We start from the raw sequence: 19873 nt of genomic DNA, 5'->3' as shown, positions 1-19873 counted from the left end.
CTAAGGTCTCTATTAAGTGGAACACACTTTTGGAAGGACCCGCCTGATGGAAGAGGTCCAACTTCTACAACCCTGTTTGCTTTATATGTTCCTCCTGGTGGGAAGAAACCCAGCCCACGTTGCTCTCAAATCAACCTCCCCAATCACCCCAGCTAGAAATCATCTCTCCATCTTCTCTAGGCCTTGAACCGTATTTTTGCCTATTCGGTTGTTTGGCAAGTGTCCTTGATTTTAACATGTTCACATTGGGAGGTTAGTGACTTAATGTGGAGGCTCAAACATTGAGTCCATAGCAGACAGAGAGGCTGTGGATACACCGGTCAGCTGAGGAAGTCAAAACAGGCTAGTTCTGGACTTGCCAAACTCTGCCGACTTGACCCTGGCCTGTCATCTGGTTTTCACGATGCAGGATACCTCTGTGGCCCCACATAATCAGCCTGCGTGTGCACAAATAAATGTTCGCGTGTGCACGAGCTCTCTGTTCTCTGCACAGGAACCCCTGCTGTCTCCATCGATGGCAGAATCTGGGACTTGTCATCTGTGATTTCCTGGGACCTCACACAGTACCCTGGATACGACAGTTACCCCAGAATTATGTGAAATGAATGAACTCTCCTTTAGAAACAGTTTTAGCTCCTCATTTCCTGTCTTGTTCATCTTCAGGGACACATTCTTCATTTAGGGGAAAAAAAGCTGCTTCTTTGGTCAAATTAATTTGTTTAAAGGGTTCGGCCAAGACTGAACGAAAAAGTTTCATAGATATTCTGTCAGATACAAACCAGTACCTCTTAGAGAAGCATTTGCTTTTCTAAAAATTGGTTCTGCCTTGCTTCTCAGCTGGGCACATCTTCTTTTGGTTTAGCCAGCCTGGTTTGCTTCTCCTCAAAGTGGAAGGAATCTCATCCTTTAAGGTCATAGAGCTAATCAAATGGGCATCGGTGGGCTTCGTGGGCATCTGTGGACTTAGCATACAATATCTGTTACTTGCTTGAATTCCCTTCCCATTATTTAAAAGTATTTTAAGAGATCAACAGGTCAAGTGTATTAGGAAATAAATGTTTCATTTCAAACAATTTCAGCATAGTGAGGAATAGGTACCGTATTTGGTCAGCTATGATAAACTGCCCTCATTTTGTTTCCATCCACCTGCCAGACACTGGGTCTGATAAGCTGGTCAGGTAGGTCCAGATTTTAGTTCTCAGGAAGCCCAGGGGTAAGGTGGACTTCAGGTGAGAGAATCAACCCACTCAGTGAGGTCATCGGGAATCCAGGTGTTTTCTGCCTTCCTGCTCTGCAATCTTGGGAGTTGGTTGTCTTCAGCTTCGGAGTTACAGGCTTGGCTTCAGGACAGAGAGATGTGATGTAGCAGCAAAGAGACCATCTCTTCTGTGCATCTCTGCTAGTTAGGAGGACACCCTCCTGTGACCCTTGCAGGAGACGTCCCTCATCTGATTAGCAAGAATCACATAACACACCCAACTCCTGAGGTGAACGATAGCAAGATTACAGGGATTGCCTCTGGTTCAGTCAGACACTCCAAGATGCCATCAGCTTTTCCGTGGACACTGGGCCGCACCGGGGTGGAGTTGGGGATAAAGACGTGAACAAAATCACGCATCTAATTGGAAGTATAAATGGGGAAATTCATCCTGAGAGACCCCTGCCAGTGTTCCAGTGCAAATGTCTAGAAGGGTATGTTTGCTTTTGCTGTTCACAGAATAAAATTTCTGATAATATATGATCATGAATGCCCGCCTTTGTTTACATCAAATTGAGCAGAAGTTGGGAAAGGTCAGGGGAGAAAAAAGCATGATAAAGTTTACGCGTTCTTTGGGTTTCATTTTCATTGCTGATCATGATGGAATTCAAAAACAATGGTGCTTTTCATACGGTGAAGTTCTTGCCAGAAGAAGAATGGAAATAACAAGGCTAAAATATCACCGAATGCCTTCCGGTTCTGAAAACTCCTCGGACATTGTAATTATCGTAAAAGACACCGACTCAAGATTCGAGAGGTCTTTACACAATGTATTCCATGATGCCGAGCTTGTCAAAGATAGTCCAGTTGACTTGAGGATAAATAAAACAAAGCATCGTGAATTCAGGTGAAACAGTCTATGGGCATTCCTGGTTTCTACAATCCAAACCTACCAACATTTAAAATATAAACTTGGAGTTCGGATTGCACTTGACACAGGGGTGAATGTTTTCAGTAAATCATTGTAGTATTTTCAGATATGTGACAACCTAAAAGGGCTATTCTGAATGAATTACCAAGGTACATGTAAGTCTAGTTTTCAATAACAATTTTCTTTTGTTTTTGCTAAATATCTGTCTTTGTCTTTACCCACCCACAGGCAAAGACACCCCTTGGGCAAAATAGTTAATTTAGTTGCCATGATTCATTAGGAGTGACAAAACGAGACAGAGAAACTTCCCTGGAGTTTTGATGGAATGAACGAGGGAAGTTCCCTTCTCATTCCTATTTACATACCCATCAAATTCCCTTTGGGAACCACTGCTTACGGCGGGCCTCCTTGGTCACCTCTTCTGCTTCCCAACTCCTTCACTTCTGATCTCCCCTCGATGGGAGTAGCATTTGATTTACGATGGGTTTATGACCCATCCTGTAGTATGGTGCCCACTCTGTGGAGGTGTCTTATGTTGCTTTAGGAAACCTCAAAAATTAGATACTACATTTCCTTGAACCCAAAGAAGCTTGGTCGTATGACACGCCACTTTTATCTGGTTCTCTGAAAGAGAACATTGCCAGTCAAACCAATAACATAATGTTTTCTTACCACTTAACAATTTTTATGTTACACTTAGTCAAACAGCACTCTAAAGATCTATTATACCACTTTTGTGTGTACCTAAGACAAATTAGGGAAGGGGTCCCTACTTTTTTTTTTTTTTACAACTTTACATGTTGATGTTCACATCTTCTGACACTATGGTATAATCTTATATGTCATTAGTATGTTGCTGATATGTCATTCTCTGCTTTGTGTTCACCGTCTATATGAAGATAGAGCGTATATAACTGAAAAGTGCACAGATCATTCATACGGAGCTTGAGTTATCACAAGTGAATAATTTGTGTATGCATCTCCTTGGGCAAAAAGTTGACCACTGCAAGAAGATTCTCCCAACAACTCATCCCCTGCCCACTTCTCCCAATCATGACTTTTCATGCCACAGATTATTTTAGGCTCCTTTTAATATTCATAAAACTAGAATCATAGAATACTCTGCTGCATCTGACTTCTAATGCTTCACGTTACATTTGTGAGATCCACCAGTGCTGTTGTGCTTAGTGGTGGTTAGTTTATCTTCAGTGATATGTGGTGTTCCATGATACAAAAAATACTATCATTTATTGATCGAATCTACCTTTGACACCATTCGATGTGTTTCCCATTTGCGGCTATTATAAATAACGCTGGCGAGCACAATTTTGCATATATCCCTAAAAGTGAAACTGACGGCTCTTAAGGGATATGTATGTTCAACTGTAGGTACATGTTTCAAAGAGCTGGTATTAATTTACACCCTTCCCCCCAGCATTCCCCTAATGTTCTGTATCTGTGCTATCCAATATGGTAGCCACCAGCCACATGTGGTCATTTAAATTTAATGACTATGAAATAAAATTTAAAATTTAGTTCCTCAGTCCCAGTAACCAAATTTCAAGTGCTCAGTGGCTGCATGTGGCCCCCATATTTGGCAGCACAGATTAGAAGCTTTTATCATCACCAGAAAGTTCCATTGGGTACCACCATTTCATGTCCTAGCAGCACTCACTATTGTGATTCTATGTAAACTTTGAAATTCACATGAGTGTGATGGTATCACCTGGTGCTTTTTTAAAAATTTATTTTATTGGAGTAGAGTTGATTTACAATGTTCTGTTAATTTCTGCTGTACAGCAAGGTGACTCAGTTATATATATATATACATACATATATATACATATATATGTATATATATATGTTCTTTTTCATATTCTTTTCCATTATGGTTTATCATGGGATATTCAATATAGTTCCCTGTGCCATACAGTAGGACCTTGTTGTTTATCCCTTCTATATATGATAGTTTGCATTTGCTCATCCCAAACTCCTAATTTATCCGTTGCCCACACCCCCCACACTGGCAACCACAAGTCTGTTCTTTATGTCTGTGAGTCTGTTTCTGTAGATAAGCTCATTTGTGCCATATTTAGATTCCACATATAAGCGATATCATACGGTATTTATCTTTGTCTAACATACTTCACTTACTATGATAATCTCTAGGTCCATCTGCGTTGCTGCAAATGGCATTGTTTCATTCTTTTTAAGGGGTGAGTACTATTCCATTGTGTGTGTGTGTGTGTGTGTGAGTGTGTATATATATATATATATATATATATATATATATATATATATATATATATATATATATATACACACACTGCATCTTCTTTTTTTTTTTTTTGCGGTACACGGGCCTCTCACTGCTGTGGCCTCTCCCGTTGCGGAGCACAGGCTCCGGACGCGCAGGCTCAGCGGCCATGGCCCACGGGCCCAGCCGTTCCGCAGCATGCAGGATCCTCGCGGACCGGGGCACGAACCCGCGTCCCCTGCATCGGCAGGAGGACTCTCAACCACTGCGCCACCAGGGAAGCCCCCCACTGCATCTTCTTTATCTGTTCATCTGTCGATAGACATTTAGGTTGCTTCCATGTCTTGGCTATTGTAAATAGTGCTGCAGTGAACATTGGGGTGCATGTATCTTTTCTAATTAGAGTTTTCATCTTTTCTGGATATATAACCAGGAGTGGGATTGCTGGATCATATAGTAGCTCTATCTTTGGTATTTTTAAGGAACCTCCATACTGTTCTCCATAGTGGCTGCACCAGTTTACATACCTGCCAGCAGTGTAGGAGGGCTCCCTTTTCTCCAGACCTTCTTCAGCATTCGTTATTTGTAGACTTTCTGTTGATGGCCATCCTGACTGGTGTGGGGTGATACCTCACTGTGGTTTCGATGTGCATTTCTCCAGTAATTGGCAATGTTGAGCATCTTTTCATGTGCCTGTTGGGCCTCTGTATTTCATCTGTGGAGAAATATTTATTCAGGTCTCCTCATTTTCTGATTGGGTTGCTTGTTTTTTTGTTGTTGAGTTGGGTGAACTGTTCGTGTATTTTGCAGATTAAGCCCTTGTCGGTTGCATTGTTTGCGAATATTTGCTCCCAGTCCACAGGTTGTCTTTTGTTTATGGTTTCCTTGGCTATACAAAAGCTTGTAAATTTGATACGGTCCCATTTGTTTATTTTTGCTTTTATTTCTATTGCCTTAGGAGACTGACCTAAGAAAACATTGGTACAATTTATGTCAGAGAATGTTTTGGCTATGTTCTCTTCTTGAAGTTTTGTGGTGTTTCATGTCTTATATTTAAATTCACTAATAAGCAATGCTTAGAGTTAAACACTGTAAATTTTCCACGACGAGATTAACATATCACAAGAAACAATAGAAAATGTGGGTGGTGTTATGTGGTAAAGAGTAGTACTCTTGGACACTTTGAATAATTTTATGTAACCTTTCTGGGAGGCCATTTGGAATTATATAATAAAACGCCTTTAAAAAGTCTTAAATTTGTCTCTGTAGACATAATTTTAGAAATGTAACCCAAAGGAAAATAGCACAAATGGGGAAATACATAATCCCAAGGAGGTTTACAGTAGCAGAGCAGCAGCATAGCTTACTTCCCCAGGATAGGTATGGGTTAATTAAATAACCCGTATCTTAAATTCACATGTGTGATGGTATCACCTTGTGCTTTTTAAAAAAATTTATTTTATTGGAGTAGAGTTGATTTACAATGTTCTGTTCATTTCTGCCATGTAAGAGAGTACTATATCTGATTATAAACACAGATACAATCAAACATATTGTTTAGTGACTGGGAAACTAAAACTTCAAGTAAGATTTACAGTTCTTATCTCTAATGTGGAATATTGGCTGAGTTTTTTGGAAAATTGTTTAATCAGAATTTTTTCTAATTTTTCTCCAATAAAACATTATATATACATGTATGTATGTATATATCTAGTCACAAGTCTGTCCCTTCATTATTCTTCAGATTCGTTTCAAGAATTTTGCTCCTTATTTTAAAAATTAAATTAGAATATATTTACATGTATAATTTCTATGTATAACTATATATATAATCTCTATACATCAAGATAGAGACAGTTTGTGTATCTTGAATACCAAAAATAATATGAAAATTCTGCTTCGTAACATGGAAATATGGACATTCGCTCAAAGTGTCTTTTTTTGTTTCTTTTGTAAATGGCATTTTAAAATATTTGTAAATTGTTTACTTATATTTCTACCCTGTGTGTTCACTGGTACAGAGAGATGCACAAAAATAACAGAGTTGCTCAAATCATAGAAATAACTGTATTTCCAGTTAATTTTCTCCTTGGATTGAATCTCATCATGAGATAATGTATGTGAAATGGTTTTGAAAATTGTAAAACAAGGGGGAAATGTGAGTGTTTATTGAGAACGATCTTGCCCTGGAAAATACACTCATGCTACTTCCCATACATCTGCACAATCCACTTCACTGGAAGTCACCTCAAATAACTTCTAGAAATGGAAACATTTCCTCTTTTGCTGCAGTAGGAGAAAATAGAAATAGGGAAATTATTTCCCTAAGTGCATGTACTGAGTGCCCGAACTGATTAAAAGTGGAGCCCAGAACCAGCAAAATGAACAGTCTTGTGGGATGAGAGAGTAGGGGAGATTACCAGTATTAAACATTTGATTAAACGAAGTACTTGGAGACCACTGAGTAAACCATAACTTTCCTTTCATTTTCAATACCCACTTTTTTTTTAAATGTGTTCTACAATACTTTTATTTTTCATGAATGCCAGAGGACTCTTGTGTATACCATGGAGTACGAACTTACTGAGTGAATTTATTTAAATCCAAATACATTAAAAAAAAATCTGAACCTACTTGTCAGTAAAAGGAAACCTTTGAGAGCACGATGAATTATAACATGGGCATTTTTAAGTGAAAGTTTATCAGGAGTACTACCTAGTGTAAATCCCCCCATTTGTTTCCCCTCAGTGCATCTCAAAAATTCTGATTCTGAAGCAGACTTAATTCGTGAGAATGTACAAGTCCCTGTATAAATTTAACTCCACTCCCCATGAATTGATATCTGGAAAAAAAAACCCAATCAAATTGGTATTCATAATGAACACCTTAAAAATGACTACTTTTAATTCAGTGATGCTGTGCAGTGTTTTCTTAATAGAATAAAAATCAGTGTGTACACTAAGACCCTTCTCAAATTGTCCATCATCTTGTTGGACCACCTCTTAATTTAGAGATCAGCTGGGCCCCCATAATCCGTAAATGGAAGCCTCTGTGGAGGAATTACATGGTAAACAAGCTTGATATTGCTTTATGTTTTGTGATTCTTCAGTGTCCTGAACTGTCTGCCATGTCATGTTAAAAATGACAAAGGGTGGGACTTCCCTGGTGGTGCAGTGGTTCAGAATCTGCCTGCCAAGGCAGGGGATGTGGGTTCGAGCCCTGGTCCGGGAAGATCCCACAAGCCATGGAGCAATGAAGCCCATGCACCACTCCTACTGAGCCTGTGCTCTAGAGCCCACGAGCCGCAGCTACTGAGCCCACATGCTACAACTACTGAAGCCCGCACGCCTAGAGCCTGTGCTCCACAGCAAGAGAAGCCACCACAATGAGAAGCCCGTGCACCGCAACGAAGAGTAGCCCCCACTCGCCACAACTAGAGAAAGCCCGTGTGCAGCAACGAGGACCCAGTGCAGCCAAAAATATAAATATAAATTATTTTTTTAAAAATGACAAAGGATAAGGGAGCCTCAGCCCAATGCACTGTCCTCATTTCTGCCATGTATCATCATCAGAGCCTCCACTTCTGCTGAACTGGATGAAAATTCACAGACAGTTTCCTCTTTAGGATTGCGACTTTGAACAGGGAAAGTGGACCCTGTCTCCTCGGAGTTACATCCTCAGGTCTCGAGGTCTCATGAGCTAAGACTGTTGTCCAAGGAGAAGGCATGAAGTGGTCCAGGTAATAAGGAGAAAGATCTACCTTCCTGTTGACAAACCTTATATATTCAAAATCAAAAGCCCCTCAAAGCCCTCAAAAATTTGTCCAGTAAAAACATCTCTGAGAAACCCAGTCATCCTAAGGTTCTCGCACAACCTTCTTTCCTACCAAATTTCCCATCCTTAAGACTCCTGATGCATGCAATTTGGACCAGGTCTGTGGAGGGATAATAGGAGGATAAACTAATATGGTGACAGAGAAATGTCTGTTCCACTTGCGAAATTAACAAGGGGCCTCCATCTACCATCTCCCCTTTCTGGGTGTCTGTTTCCAGTGATCTGTTCTTTTTCCTATTGAGCACTCTATTTGCCATTTTCCAAATTTGGTTTTGGGATTTCTGCGGTCTTCTGCAAATACTTTTCCTTTTAATTCGTGGATGACCATGAGTTCTTCTGAGAAGAGTTCTTGTCCTCAAAACACTCACCGTCTGAGATGAGAGGCAGAGAAGTAAAAAGATGCTAAAATAAAAACCAATTCGTGTCATGACAAAGAATACAACACTAATTGGCGGTTTCAGTGCCCAAGTCGGAACTGGCTAATCAAAGAGTGGAAACCACAACTTTTGCACCAGAGGAACCAGGATGCCCAGAGGTACTGTGCAGTCAAGAACAAAGTGGATTTGGGGAAATGGGAGTAACTTGGAAAATGCTGGCGCACATACCAAATGTCGGGCAGCTCTGAAAGACCAGTGGGGCAGGTTGGCATGTGCAGTGGGAGCTTGCTCTTGGCGGCACTGTATGGTCAGTGATCCTGGGAACATGTGTGTCAGATAATTTTACTCATTTGCTCTAAATGGCAGAAGGCTTCCCATCCTTCTCAGGCGCCGTACTTCTCTTGGGCACTAGGTGTGTTCCCCGCTCCTAGTTTCTCTTTTCTGCTGTTTCTCTTTTCTCTGTCTTTCACGACCTCCCTCTGGATCTTTACTCCACACATACCTTCTCAGGGAACTTTCCAAGGCTTTCCCTCCACGGTCCAACACATCATTCCCACTTCCCATGCTCTGCTTCTGTTTATCCTTAGGACTTTTCTCTTTCGGACGTACTCTAGAATACTCCATATTGCACCTTGTTTTCTTTTTTCCTTTTTAGTGTGTCTTCCTCTTGCACAAGCAGCTGTGCCAGCCTGAGATAGGAGACCGGAGCTGGCCAAGAATGCTTATATTTATTGACTTATTTACTTATTTATTAGTTTTATTTTTTTGGCAGTGTCAGGTCTTAGTTGTGGCACGTGGGATCTTTGGTGAGGCATGTGGGATCTTTCGTTGCAGCGCATGGGCACTTGTTGTGGTGCGCAGGCTTCTCTCTAGTTGTGGCAGCGGATTTTCTCGTCTCTAGTTGTGGCACGTGGGCTTAGTTGACCCGCGGCATGTGGGATCTTAGTTCCCTGACCAGGGATCGAACCTGCGTCCCCTGCGTTGCAAGGCAGATTCTTTACCACTGGACCACCAGCGAAGTCCCTATAATGTATATTTAAATATGATATGTGATATATACATCTTAGGAAACGTTTACAAATTTAGGATCATACTGTATATATAATTTTGCATCCTGCTTTAAAAATAAAATGCTGTACTTTAAAAGACTTCCAATGTGATACGTATTTTAATCTGACTGTTAGTGGCTGATTAGTACCACAGAATTTATTCAGCTAATTTCATTTTGTTGAGCATTTGCACTTGTTTCCGATTTTCACTATCAGTAAAATTATAGTAAACATCCTTATACACAAGTCTTTTCATAAATCTGATTATTTCTTTAGGATAAATTCCAAATAATGGAGTTATGATTGTTTTTAAATTGTATTCTTTTCCTTTCCTGAGTCTATGTCAGACCTAACTCATCCCTAATAACAACATGCTCTTTCATTTTCTCGGTATTTTTAGACATGCCTGAGGAATTTAGAGAGTAGTCATTTTCTTTAGTTAGAATACTTTCTTTCCATTTAAAAGCTGAAATTCAGGGCTTCCCTGGTGGCGCAGTGGTTAGGAATCCGCCTGCCAGTGCAAGGGACATGAGTTTGAGCCCTGGTACGGGACGATCCCACGTGCTGCGGAGCAACTAAGCCCGTGCGCCACAACTACTGAGCCTGTGCTCTAGAGCCCGTGACCCACAACTGAGCCCTCGTGCCATGACTACCGAGCCCACGCAACGCAACTATTGAAGCCCGCACGCCTAGAGCCCATTCTCCACAATAAGAAGCCACCGCGATGAGAGTCCCACACACAGCAATGAAGAGTAGACCCCTCTCGCCGCAACTAGAGAAAGCCTGCACGCAGGAACGAAGACCCAATGCAGCCAAAATTAAAAAATAAATAAAATAAATTTTTAAAAAAGCTCAAATTCAACATTGATGCAATTTTCCAAACAATGCAGTGTGTTTATATCTGCATGATTTAAGCGTCATTTATCAGTAGGCAAGATTCCCAATTAAATGATTAGGCACTGTGATGAAATATTTAGAACTCTTCCCCCTTGGAAATAAGCATTTATATTGCCATCCGTAATGAGCAATAGTCATCTTAATTGCTTAATTTTCTAACAGAAACATTGGTACTTTCATGACTATTAACTAAAGCAAACAAATCTTAATTACTATATTCTAGACTAATCATGTCAGTTAAGACCTTAAATTGGAAAAAATAATGTGTCTGGAAAGTGGCTCTTTCCTTCTTGCAAATTGGACATCCAGACTTCCCCCAAACTATGGAACGTCCATCAATATTTATTGAATATCTGATTCACTTTAAACTCAGTGCTGAATGCCAAGCATGCTTAATGCTAACATACATTCTAAATATACATGAAAAATATAAATGAAGAACTCCATTCAATAGAATCAACTATGTAAAGAAATGATTTGAAAATTATATGTATATATATAATCTCAGATATAAAATGAGAAAGGACAGTAACTTGGAAATGAATCTGGATTGGATTGAAGAAGAGAGAGGGGTATTGAACGTAGCTGGCACTCCTCAAATATAGATTTGCGTATTTAACTTCAAGGAGAAATCAATTCTGTTTCACACGAGGAAAGATATTTTGTGTGCAGAATGGCAAATTGGCTTACAAAGCTAATTCTGCTAGAAATAAGGGATCTTGGGAGTTGTGGAGAAGATGAATTCAAACTACGCTGGTATAAGAAGGTAGTAACCATGCTCTTTTATTCACTGACACACATTCAGGACAGTCACAGACGTGTAGTGGGCACTTGTGAATATCTCTGGTAGAAATGTAGGAACCACTTTAAAATGATCATTAGGTGTGAAAAGCCAAGCGTTTACAGACTTTCTTGTAAGATGAATCATTTAAATTAAAAAATCCACTACTCGTGTTAAATATGATAAAGGCATTTTTTGTTTTACTTACATCCCTTTCTCAAAAAGTAAATGGAAGAAAACCTTGTCTTCAGAGAAACCAAGAAATGAGAACTCCAGGCCAGCAGACAAACTGCTTCCTGGCTAAGTGTGCAGTCTAGCCAGGAGACAGAGATACTGACAGTCTGTCCTCCATCAGAATCAATAGCTCCTAGAAAAAAAAAGTGTCAGAGACCTGAATTAGAGAGGAATGCAAATGGGCATATGTAAATCCTTCCTCTCAACAAAGCCTGTCTGTCAGGACTGTATCACTTGCTGCAAAATCCTATTTTCAACACTGAAATCTGACTGTAAACTTCCCTCCACCTCCTCCTAGCAGAGACATGCTTAGGACAGGCTCAGGATGCAATTATGTTGATGGAAATAAAAACGAGGAAAGCATTTCCATTTTTAAAAAGCTGTCACTCCCATCGTTTCCATGGATCTTAGATTCCTACCTCTATGGTGCTGTCTGAGGTGAAGCAAGTTGAGATGATTGCATCCTTGACTTTTAAGTTTACAACTGTATCTACTGACTATGGGATAAAGTCTCCCTATCATCTGTACCAGCTCCCTGAACTCTTTTTTTTTTTTGCGGTACGCGGGCCTCCCACCGCTGTGGCCTTTCCCATTGCGGAGCACAGGTTCCGGACGCGCAGGCCCAGCGGCCATGGCCCACGGGCCCAGCCGCTCCGCGGCATGTGGGATCTTCCTGGACCGGGGCACGAACCCGTGTCCCCTGCATCAGCAGGCGGACTCTCAACCACTGCGCCACCAGGGAAGCCCTCCCTGAACTCTTGAATCTTGAAAGAGACCTGCTCCCAATGGCAAAGAACTGACTTGGAAAGAGGGAGTTTTTTTTTTTTTTTTTTTTGCGGTACGCAGGCCTCTCACTGTTGTGGCCTCTCCCGTTGCGGAGCACAGGCTCCGGACGCGCAGGCTCAGCGGCCATGGCTCACGGGCCCAGCTGCTCTGCGGCCTGTGGGATCTTCCTGGACTGGGGCACGAACCCGTGTCCCCTGCATCGGCAGGCGGACTCTCAACCACTGCGCCACCAGGGAAGCCCATTTAATTTGAGTTTATTTTGTTTGTTTTTTGTTTTTGCGGTACACGGGCCTCTCACTTTTGTGGCCTCTCCCGTTGCGGAGCACAGGTTCCGGATGTGCAGGCTCAGTGGCCATGGTTTACGGGCCTAGCCGCTCCGCGGCATGTGGGATCTTCCCGGACCGGGGCACGAACCCAGAAAAGAGGGAGTTTAAAGGACAAAGTGAACCAAAGTTGCAAGGCAGACCCTTTGCATTGCTAATTACCTATTCTAAGGTAAGACCAAATGAAAGGGGAGCCAACAGAAAATTGTCTAAACTGCAAAGAAAGCAGGTGAGACGGGGTCACACAAGGGAACAAGCAATATAAATAACCAAAAAGGAAATGAACGATAAACTTAAGGAAATGATTTCAGACAATTACTTCTTCATCGTCTGCAACAAATTTTCAATACATGATTTCTCTTTTAAAATGCATTGAAAGATGGAAAATGTCTCCAAAAAAATTACAGAACAATAGAGGAGTATGTAAATGAAGTTGCTAAAGCTAGTGAAAGAAATGGAAGAGGAAAAATAAGAATTACGAAGGTTGAAAAAGCCATTTGGAATATCATAAGATAGACTCAAAAAGACTAAAATACTGCAGCGCAGAGGATAGGTTTGACTCAGTCACTCAAAATGAAAAAGGATAAAGATGTTCAGAATCAGGAGGACAATTGCAATGAGAGACAAAGCGGGTATAATGTGTACATAAGTGGTGTGCCTGAAGGTGAGAACAGAAGAAAAATTCCATTCAAAAACTAAAAGTAGAACTACCATATAACCCAGCAATTCCATGCCTTGCTATTTATCCAGAAAACCCAGACACAGTAATTTGAAAAGATGCATGTACCCCAGTGTTCATAGCAGCATTATTTATAAGAGCCAAGATATGGAAGCCACCTAAGTGTCCATCATCAGATGAATGGATAAAGAAGATGTGGTATATACACACAATGTAATATTTCTCAGCCATAAAATAAAGAAGGAAATAATGTCATTCGCAGCAACATGTATGGACCTAGAGATTATCATACTAAGTGAAGTGAGTCAGATGGAGAAAGACAAGTATCATATGATACCACTTACATGTGGAATCTAAAAAATACAACAAACTAGTGAATATAACAAAAAGAGCAGACTCACAGATATAGAGAACAAACTAGTGGTTCCCAGTGGGGAGGGAGGGGAGGGCAACTTAGGGGTGGGGGAATGGGAGATACAAGCTATCGGATGTAAGACAGGCTATAAGGACGTACTGTACAACACAGGAAATACAACCAATATTTTGTAATAACTGTAATAGTGTAACCTTTAAAAATTGTGTAAAAAATGTAAAAAATAAAGTTTTGTGTGTTTTTTTTTAAGAATGAAATATAAAGTCCAAAAAAAGATGTGATAGAAGAGAAATTTCTTGAAATAAAGGGACACTTGAATCTAGTCGTCAAAAGTTAGTTTAGGAACAGTTGTTACACACTGAACCTCTCACCAAAACCTAGCCTAGTGATGTTGCCAAATGGGAAAAATAAAGAGAGAACCATAGAGTCATTTGGAGAGAAAAATAAGTCCTACGTAACATAGAGAAAAACAGGTTGGCCTTGGACGTTTTCATGGAGACGTTCGATGTCTGAGTGTAATGGAGCAATGGATATCGTTTGAAAGAATGTGGTCTTCAGAATGGTCCTTGGTCTGTAAAGGACATCTGACAGTAACCGTGACATTATCTTTAAAAACTCTACTGAAGGGACTTCCTGGTGGTCCAGTGGTGAAGACTTTGCCTTCTAACCCAGGGGGTGCGGGTTTGATCCTTGGTCAGGGAGCTAAGATCCCACATGCCTCGTGGCCAAAAAAACAAAACATAAAACAGAAGCAATATTGTAACAAATTCAATAAAGATTTTAAAAAATGGACCACATCAAAGAAAAATATCTTAAAAAAAAAACCTACTGAAGAATGAAACCATTTAAACAAATGATGGGAAAATAATTCTGAAATTGAGACTTTATCAAAAGGGGTGCTGGTATGTACTGAATCCATCCTAATATAGTTCCAAGGTAAAATTATGGAGAGAATTTTGAAAACCAACTGAATTGGATTATTACAAAACTTGCCCTTTTCAAAATGACACTAAAATTAACAACATTGGAAAGCTGAGGAGAGAGAAGATACCAGGAAAGTATTTGTAGAAAGTCCTTCATCTTTCGTAGGGGGAAGTCAGTTGTTGCCCATAAAGCTAAAACATGACATTAACAAAAACAGTATCTCCAACCTTTTTAAAGATTTTTTTTTCATGAGAAGACTGTACAGTAGAAGAAATATCTTTCTGAATATCAGTATTTTCAACTTAACTCCACTTTAGGTTCTTCTGTGAAAGTCGTATCTTTTCTCCTAAGCATATATGACGTACCTCATTTAAAAACGGATTCAATGCATTTGATCGACTTACCTACGTTTGGTGTGTATATGCATGTAGAGATGGTATTGTCTAAATGTTGAGTGTGCTTATTTTAGATGACTTTTGGAATCTTCTTGATACTTGTCTGTATTATCTGAATTTATCATTTAAACTATTCTGATCATTGAAGAAAAAAAGAGTCATTGGTGAAGAAAAAAAGTAATAAATTCATGAAAGCAAAATCTATCCACAGCTTCAGAGTTTAGCTTAGCTCTGCCTAAATGTCTCATTAACCAGAATTTTCAGGCTAAAATACACACTTATTCAACGTCCCTGCCCCCCTATTCAGACTTTTTGAGACCCTCATGTTGCTTTACTTTGACAGAAGAGGAGGTATTTCATCCCTTCCTGTTCACACACAAGCAGGGACCATAAAATTGTATATTTAGTCCAGGACATGAACGTAAATCCTCCCCATTTCCCCCTTTTCTTCATCTTAACTAAACTGACATAAATTAAACTACATGAATAAATAAATATTCTCCTAGTTCCTAAACTCCAAGTATGATATCTTCATCCAAGAGAGAAACTTTCGTTTTTTTAAACAAACCCTTAAGTTTTGGCATGTTTACTTCAGTGAATTAACATGTGCTCCATCACAGTGAGGTCTGTGTACTCTTAGCTGTCTTTCTGTGGCATTATTGCTGTTACTCTGACAGTATCCATCTTTATGAAGTAACAACCAGAGCAGACCATCTTAGTTGTCCTTTCACACTGAACATGATGTTCTGACTCCCAGAAATCAAGAGCAAATAGCTTTGAGACTCTCTGGTTCATGGGAATTGAAGTTTAACATCTGAGACCGTCCTGATCAAAGGCCTACGTCAATAAGGGCAAAACCCTGGGTCCTCAAAATTTGGATTCTTACCCAGAACCACTCAGTGAACACACCTGGGTCCAGAACCCAGATCTTCCTGCTCCCCGACCCTATGAGCATTCAGTTCTTTTCTATACTCATTGGCGTTGACCAGCTCTGGAAAGCGGCAGCATGGCATACCTGGGAACAAAAGGGGGAATGCATTCAAAACCAAGCAGATCTCTGTAGAAATCATCTCACCTTTCCAAGTACCAACATATGTCCTTAGGAATATTAATTTTCTTTTCTCTTTCTTCTTTTTCTCCTATCTTTCCTTCTCCAACCCAATCCCATCATGGGAAGAGAATATCACATATCTCAATGGGTCGATAACTCTGTAATTTACTGGGCTTTATTTCTCATGGATAGAGAAAATTGGACCTGAAATTTATGTCTCTTCATACGTATTCAGTCCATTTATATGGTGGTTCATTAAGGTAAAAGGAAGGCTGTACACGTTCATTAAATCCAAGCCCAAGCTGTGCGTTTGCATTTGACGCGGGCATTTTAAGGGGCTGTGACAGATACATCATTAAAAGAATTAGGTTTGAGGTTAAATTAGTTATTGAACCACCTCCAGGCTGAGGTTCTCTGTTGTGTGGGAGATGGGACAGGGGGACCCACCGCTCTGCATAAATCAGGTTATCGCACCAGGGCTGTTCAGCTTCCAGCATCGGGAGAATGGTCGTCCTGGAAAGAGATTAGAGAGCATGTCATGAAATGAAATGTTCATTTTTATAAAATTGGAAGTGAGTTCATTTCCACCACAAAGGAATTGCTCTAACAGCTTAAGTAAATGTAAGACCCCAATAACTTCAGACCCAGGAAGTAAAATCATTATGAGTTTTGCCCCTTTGCACGATTGGATCTCTGTGTTATGGAGTCACCTAGGACCAATTTCTGTGATGCAGGTTCAAATAACACCCTGTGGGTAAAAAGTTGTGTTCTGATGAAGCACTATGCACTGTTTCTAGGATCTTGAAATAAATGCAATTTAATCTGGGGGGACTATTGCAACTTAGATTAAACAACTTATCAATAAAGGTAGCACCCGTAGGACTTAGGCTCCACTATGAGGATGGGTCAGACAAGAGGCTACCTAATAAGAGAATACCCAAGAATCAAACACCACTTTCTCTACACCCCTAACGTATCAGTGGTGTCTCAGTCCGCATTCAATTGATGGTTCAGTCTGATCATCCTGGGCTGTCTATTTATTGAGATAAATGCATAATGCTTATGCATGGGTGCCGAGACACTTGAAGACGGTTTTTGGCAAAGCAAATAATTAATTCAGCAAATATTCATCTCATGCCTTCTAAGTCCAGGCATCACTGTAGGTAACGGGATACAGCAATGAGCAAACAGAGGGAGGTGTCTCTGCTTCCATGGATCTTATCTTCCATGGATCTAATAGTTTAAATGATCTTATCTTCCATGGATCTAATAGTTTAAATGATCTTATCTTCCATGGATCTGATCTTATCTGGTGGGTGGAGGAGGGGAGGTCTAGCAATACAGGAGCAAACAAATCAATGAACAGGCTCTTTTGGACATTCTGAGTGTGGTTAAAGAAAATAAAACTGGGTGAGGCAAGATGAGGTGGGTGAGGGAGGTCCTTTAGATCAGGAGCTCTTGGAAGGCTGTACGTGACACCGAGCTCGAAGTAGGAGCCATCCGAGGAACTGGGAGCTGGACCTTTAGCCAGTAGACAGAGCGCTAGATGCCCTGAGGGAGGCGTGGGCTTTGAGGGAAGAGAAGAAGGAGGTGGGTGTTTGCTGGATCACAGCAAACAAGGGGAAGGGGGTTAGTCCTAATGGGAAAGGTGGGAAGGGAGCAGGTCATGCAGTCCTCCCAGACGCCAGTGTGGAGCTTGGATGCTCTCCTGTCTTCTGTGGGAAGCCCTCTTAATCACGGGGTCAATAACAGTTTGATACAGACTGCTCTTGCAACTGCTTGCAAATAGTCCTGCTGTGATCCTCCAGGAACCCCCTTAGACGTCACGGCAGCGTGGACAAAAATGGTAGCAGTCGGGCACGTGAGCACGTTTGGGAAGGGACGCTGAGACAGCGCTTGACTTTGGGTTATTTTGCTGGTTGGATGTGCCATGCACTCTGTAGGAAAGATTGGCAAGATACCTAGTTTGTGTTGGAGGGAACCAGGGGTTCTGTTGGGGCTGCGCTCGTTTTCATAGGCCAGTTATTCATCCGACACGAGATGCTCAAAGATATTTGGGGGGAACTGCTATATTTAAAACCATGCAATGTGATGGCAAGGCCAAAGAAGTCAAGCTAAGATGATGGTGGGTTGAATAAGACACAGACAGAAAAGGGACCATTAATAGGGCAGCAGGGGGGCTTCCCTGGTGGCGCAGTGGTTGAGAGTCCGCCTGCCGATGCAGGGGACACGGGTTCGTGCCCTGGTCCGGGAGGATCCCACATGCCGCGGAGCGGCTGGTCCCGTGAGCCATGGCCGCTGAGCCTGCGCGTCCGGAGCCTGTGCTCCGCAACGGGAGAGGCCACAGCAGTGAGAGGCCCGCGTACCGAAAAAAAAAAAACCAAACAAACAAATATAGGGCAGCAGGGAGACCCTGGGATGTCCTTTCAGGAGCCGTATTTGACTATAGCTGTTGACTGTTGCCTCATTGGATTGGCCGCTCAAAAGTAAAACCGAATGCATCACAGGGAAATGAGCAGCAGCTACCTGGGCTAGAGTGTTAGGGCAGATCCGAAAACACCCACCTGGTTGTGGGTTGGAGGTCAGATGGATCCAAAGGAGGACCCTTCCAGCTTGTTGTGGGAAATTCACAGCCCTCCGTGAAACCAGGACCTGCCCCCAGGCTGCACCATTGTTTCTTTTGACTGTTCCTCCCTTGTCTCTGCATCCCCTCCCTTCCCTGATTAGCACCTGTTTGAACCTGCCCCTTGGAACTCAGGGAAGGTCATTGGGGCTGAATGAAGCCTATTTCCTGTAATCAAGATGCGGGGGTGGGGGGGGGGTGGGGTGGTGGTGGTGCAGAAAACCTTTTGTGCCCAGGAACCCCACAGGGTCCTGCTAGGTGTCATGATTAACGATTATTATTATTTTAAAAAATACTAGTTTAGGGCTTCCCTGGTGGCGCAGTGGTTGAGAGTCCTCCTGCAGATGCAGGGGACACGGGTTCGTGCCCCAGTCCGGGAGAATCCCACATGCCGTGGAGCGGCTGAGCCTGTGCGTCCGGAACCTGTGCTCTGCAACGGGAGAGGCCACAATGGTGAGAGGCCCGCGTACCGCAAAAAATAAAAATAAAAAAAATATTAGTTTATTTATTTTGGCTGCATCGGGTCTTAGTTGTGGCACGCGGGGTCTTCGTTGAGGCATGCGAGATCTTTCATTGCATCACAGGCTCTTCGTTTTGGCTCCCAGGCTTCTCTCTAGTTGTGGCGTGTGGGTTCCAGGGCACGTGGGCTCTGTAGTTGTGGCATGTGGGGTCCGGAGTGCATAGGCTCTGTAGTTTGCGGCATGCGGGCTCTTTTTTGAGGCGTATGAGCTCAGTAGTTGTGGCACGTGGGCTTAGTTGCTCCGCAGCACGTGGGATCTTTGTTCTCTGACCAGGGATCGAACCCATGTCCCCTGCATTGGAAGGCGGATTCTTTACCACTGGACCACCAGGGAAGTCCCATTAATGATTATTAATGTGCTATCTTGTTCTGCTTCTGAGGTTTTACATAAGCTCTTCTCTTAGACGGAGGTCTGCCAACACCAGCTCTCCCGCTCCCCTTCTTCCTTCCTAGAAGCCGCGTTCACCCTGTTGTCATGCCTTAGCTGCCCCTTTCTTGCCCGTGTTTAGTGTGGGAGATGCTTGTGTGCATCGACAGAAAGCTTCCTGCACTTATCCCCATTCTACCACCATCCCATTTTATCAGAGCATCCACATCACTTCTCTGTGCATCCTCCTGGCCTGTACATCTCTCAAGACCCC

This window comes from Grampus griseus (assembly GCF_964374135.1).
Source record: "Grampus griseus genome assembly, chromosome: X".
NCBI lineage: Eukaryota > Metazoa > Chordata > Mammalia > Artiodactyla > Delphinidae > Grampus > Grampus griseus.
This window is presented reverse-complemented; position numbering follows the sequence as displayed.